Source organism: Arachis hypogaea, chromosome 11 (assembly GCF_003086295.3).
Source record: "Arachis hypogaea cultivar Tifrunner chromosome 11, arahy.Tifrunner.gnm2.J5K5, whole genome shotgun sequence".
NCBI classification, from domain to species: domain Eukaryota; kingdom Viridiplantae; phylum Streptophyta; class Magnoliopsida; order Fabales; family Fabaceae; genus Arachis; species Arachis hypogaea.
Window position 1 is genome coordinate 64,311,878 of NC_092046.1, and position 5,437 is coordinate 64,317,314.

Here is a 5,437-nt window from a genome sequence, read left to right on the forward strand (position 1 = left end):
CAAAACTTGTATATCATCTATGATAACCCATTAGTGCCTTCATATACATAATTCACTAGTATTAAGCCGGCCAAACTTAATACCAAGAATCATGCATTGCAAGACTAACAGCGTTAATCAATAGATCGTCATGTGCATAAAGCTTTAATTCTCGTCATCAGACAAGACCTAATACATGACAAAAGCTCAGAGTATGCAATTGAAGCATAGTCGGTCCATTCCTCAGGCTCTACAGGAAGAACTGCTCTGATACCACAAATGTAACACCCTAACTATCAAAATGTCACGCTTCCGGCTGCGCCACTCTGATAGTTCGAGTATTACCACGACTCTTATAATATTTAAGACTAAAATATGAGCCTGTTTAAAACTTAAAACCGCATAACCTTTCGATAACTCTTTTTTTTTTGTGAAAACCTAAACATACATGTACATGCAAAATCAGATACAACTTTAAGATATATATACACACACACACACACACACACACACTAATTTACAAATATACATATCATAATTTCCTATCCCTCTTACAAACATAATAAAGATAAAGGCGAGGGAAAACAATGGCTACGGTAATACAAAAGGACTGAATAAACAGAAAATAAACATAACTCTCCTGAAGCTTCATCTTCCATATCCTGAAAAGGAATAACCTGTAGGGGAGTGAGAACGTCGTCCTCGCTTGTTCTCACTATAGAATTACAGAAATTGCTATAACAAGATACGTAAAGATAAAATCTTTCTTAGAGTTTAGTGATCATTGCTCGTCTTATGAGTCTTTCCAAAAACCATAGGTTCACATTCGAAATCCAGAAAATTCCTTTTTGAAGACTTGCTAAGTTTCTCAAATATTCTAAAACAAAACCCTTTTCCTTTCTCAAAGAAAATGTCTGAAAAGTTTTTCCTAGACCGCAACCATGAAAGCAGTTACCTACGCGGTATAAATGATCATCCCGTTTCAAGCATAGGTTCATTAAGTCTATACTGAACCGATCAGATACTTTATACAGAACTAGGACTCAATATACCAATCATGGCCTCAAGCCCATCCAATCCAACACGGCCCCCGGCCCAAACAGCTCGATCAGCAACCAACTCATCACAAACCAATCAATTCAAACACAATCACAATTAATGTGGTTCAAGCACAATCAAGAGCAATTACAACAAGTATAACAGTTAGTAGTTAACATAAGTATTCACATAGGCAAACCAAATACAATATGCACACCCAAACAATATCACATAGATGCAAATGATGAATGCCTATCCTACTGGCTGTGATATCACATTGTCGGTTCAATTGTCAACCCGACACATTCCCATGGGAATGTTGCCCTTCGGTCACGTATAAATGGGAATCCTCTGGGATAACGTGCCCGCCACACGATCCAGGATGTCAGTGCCTGCACACTCTTGTGATCCGAAAGGATGTGAGCGGGATACTTTGCCTCCGACCTCACATCTACACGTAAGCGGGATTAACCACCGTCCTTACGCGGGCGCTGCAACCTCGACAAGCGGGATTAACCACCGTCCTTGCCAGATGCAAGTGACTTATCAACAATCTCGTCAATTATCAAATCTCTCAGCATAAGCGGGACGAACCCTGCCCTTACGCCTACCAAACAATAACTCATCAATCTTGATGATATCCACAATCAATCAGGCTCAATACCATATTTCAAAATCATTCTTGGCCCCTTTACTCTTAAATAACAAACGTAGTCAAATCACAGCTAGCCAAGAATCACTTTTCAAAACGGAACCACTTTCCACATCTTTCCAACACTTCCAAAAATCTCAAAACCATGCCAAGTTCAAAATCTCTTTGAAAGACTCAATCATTCATTTCTAAATCAAGATTTGGTCGTAAGATTCCTCAGCAGAGTCCCAAGACTTCAGGGGAGAATAACCTAACTCATTTCTTAAATTCCTTGAAAACCTCCGAAACTTTAACTTATTGAGTTGAATAAATAGAATAGGGTTTAAACCCAAAACCAAATCGTGTTTCTAATTATGCCGAACCAATTTCAAGACCAACCAAACTTAAGCCAAAACCAATTTCAGTTTCATTCTTAAATATGTTTCCAAGGGCTCGGGAAGTGTTTCAATTTTAATAAATCAAAGTTCCAGAAAATACTTCAAGCTCTTCCTAAATGTCGTAAAGTGAAATAGATTAATTGAAAACCAGGTTTATTTTAAATCCATTAAAACCCCTCCAAAATCTGTTTATGTAAATCAAATTCCAAAACATAAAAAAATTTCATATTTAAATTGATTTTTAAGGCATAATTCCTTTCTTAATAATTACATCAAAAATATAGAGATTTTCCTAATAAGGCAAGTTCAAACATAATTTATTTCTCAAACATTTAAGTCAAAGCATAATTTATTCTTTTCCAAAATAACAATTCCAATCAAAATCTCAGATTTTCTAGAAATTTCGGCAACATCTCCCCTAAAACTTGGACTTTGCCACCCTTTCCGGGTCCCAACAAAACCAATCATCAACTCTTTCTAACAGGTTCAAGACCAAATCAATTTCCAATGAAACAAAACTCAACTTTCAAATTATCAAAAATCATTCAAATCAACCAATCCAGAAATCTCCAATTTATCAAAATCATACATTGTTACAATAAAACAGGCAACCATATTCATTCAAGGTAAAACCAGACAATTCATAAGACTCACATAACCACCAAAAATACATTTTGTACAGCATATCTATTTATAACAATTTCTAATTTAAATAAAACTAGTTTGTACAAAAGCCCCTACCTCAAAACGCATAACCATAACCCAAACGCGTCACAGAGTCCTTTTCACCTCAACTCGAACTGACGGGAACTAAAACCTCAGCTCCCAGCCACTTTTGCAACAGTCTCAACAACTCTAATCACAACATACAACAACCGAAACTCAATCATATAGCAACTAACGCCACAAACCTCAGCGTATGATAACAGAACAGTAACTAAAGGGCTTTCAAATCGAAAACGCTTACCGAACCGAAGGAGGAACGGCTGAACCGACACAGCGGTGGTCTCCGAACCGGCTCGACGGCAGCCCAGCAGCCACCTCAAGTGACAGCGGCAACGAATTCCAATCACGACGACTGAAACCAATAGGCAGTGACTATAGTAACCTCGGAATTCAAAAAGGACAGAAACCTCAAATAAAACCCTTACCGGAAGAGTTCTCCGGCGACGGCAGCGAGGTTCTCTGGCGACAGAAACGGGCAGAAACTCCGGTGTGGTTTCGGCGGCCACAACAGCTTCCCCTGCAGCCATTCACAACGGGCGACAACCACTGCAGCAGCTGGTTGGACGGCGGTAGTTTCTGACGGCAAAAGGGAGCTCCGGCAGCGTCGCAGGTGGTTTCCCCTTCTCTCCCGTCGGGTTCATCTCAGGCGACGGCACGATTATAGTGGTGGCGGCAGCGGGCTCCACGACGACTTCCTCTCACACTTCCCCTGTGTGCGACCCCAACGGCGGCAAATCGGCGAGGACGTAGTGAGGGCGACGGCTTTGACAAGGACGGAACCCTCGGCGACGCAGAGTGCGACGGGGCTCGCGGCGGCAGAGCGCGATGACTCCCTCTTCTCCTCGCGTCATCTCTGCTTCTTCCACCTGCGAGCTTGACAACGGTGGCCATGGAAGCTCCTCGCGTGGCGGTGGGGATGCAGTGTGGCGCGACAGTCTCCTCTCTCCTCGGCCAGGCGATGGCACGATGACGGGGAAGCCCAGTGCGCAGCGCAGTCTCTTTCCTCCCCTCCTCTCCTTCTTCTCCTCCACGGATCTGTTTTCCCCTTCCCTCTCTCTTTCTTTCTTTCTTCTATTTTCGCAGCTGTTGCTGCTGGTTGAATTGGGGAAGGCTGCGGCTGTGTGTGTTTAGGTTAGAGGGCAGCAGCTGCTGCTGCTGAGCGTGGGTGGAGGGAACCGGGTCATGGTAACGGGTTACTAGGTTAGGGTTTCCTTATTTTGAAAATTAGGGTTAGGGTTAAATTAGTAATTTCACTTAAAAAATAGGGATAATATAGTAATTAGAATTAAATTCTAATCCAACAATAATAATGTATAAAAATACTATTTGCTCATCAATTTCACACTTTATTTTCAATAAAATGTTCAAATCCAAAAGTTAGAAATAATATACTTAATTTCTTCATTTTCCAAAATAGTAATATCAATATTCTAAAATATTAATTATTTAGTCCAAAATTATATAAAAATCCTTTTTATTTCACAACTACCAACTATATGATTTAAATATAGAAAATAATCCAATAATTGTAAAATTGTATAATAACCATAACTTATCTCAAATTCAATAAATCAAAACTTGCCTTAATTATCTTTACTAAAATAATTTCTAAAATTAAGGCTATAAATAACTATATGATTTGAGGATTAATCATAAAATGACTTTTCAAAGGTTCTGGGTCTTACACTAAACCTGTTTTTTCTACTATTATTGTTGTTGAAACCTTGTTGAGGTCTCTGTTGATCCTTTCATGAGAGATTTGGATGATTTCTCCATGAAGGATTGTAGGTGTTTCCATAGGGTTCTCCCATGTAATTCACCTCTTCCATTGCTGGGTTCTTAGGATCATAAGCTTCTTCTTCAGGGGAAGCTTCCTTAGTACTGCTTGTTGCTGCTTGCATTCCAAATAGACTCTGAGAAATCATATTGACTTGTTGGGTCAATATTTTATTCTGAGCCAATATGGCATTCAGAGTATCAATCTCAAGAACTCCTTTCTTCTGAGTTGTCCCATTATTCACAGGATTCCTTTCAGAAGTGTACATGAATTGGTTATTTGCAACCATTTCAATGAGTTCCTGAGCTTCTGTAGGCATCTTCTTCAGATGAAGAGATCCTCCAGCAGAGCTGTCCAATGACATCTTGGACAGTTCAGACAGACCATCATAGAAGATTCCTATGATACTCCATTCTGAAAGCATGTTAGAAGGGCACCTTCTGATCAATTGCTTGTATCTTTCCCAAGCTTCATAGAGGGATTCACCTTCCTTCTGTCTGAAGGTTTGGACTTCCACTCTAAGCTTACTCAATTTTTGAGGTGGAAAGAACTTTGCCAAGAAGGCATTGACTAGCTTTTCCCAAGAGTTCAGGCTTTCTTTATGTTGTGAGTCCAACCATGTTCTAGCTCTGTCTCTTACAGCAAAAGGAAAAAGCATAAGTCTGTAGACCTCAGGATCAACCCCATTGGTCTTGATAGTGTCACATATTTGCAAGAATTTAGCTAGGAACTGATGAGGATCTTCCAATGGAAGTCCATGAAACTTGCAATTCTGTTGCATTAGAGAAACTAATTGAGGCTTAAGCTCAAAGTTGTTTGCTCCAATGGCAGGGACTGAGATGCTTCTCCCATAGAAGTTGGGAGTAGGTGCAGTAAAGTCACCAAGCA

The 5,437-nt window shown here is 40.0% G+C and overlaps 1 non-coding gene across 1 annotated transcript; it reads left to right on the forward strand.

Moving 5' to 3' along the window:
* Window positions 1-4,967: 4,967 nt before the first annotated feature.
* Window positions 4,968-5,075, forward strand: LOC112724410 (small nucleolar RNA R71). The gene has a single exon (XR_003163574.1). It is a non-coding gene; the product is annotated as a small nucleolar RNA R71 (small nucleolar RNA).
* The last annotated feature ends 362 nt before the right edge of the window (window positions 5,076-5,437 follow it).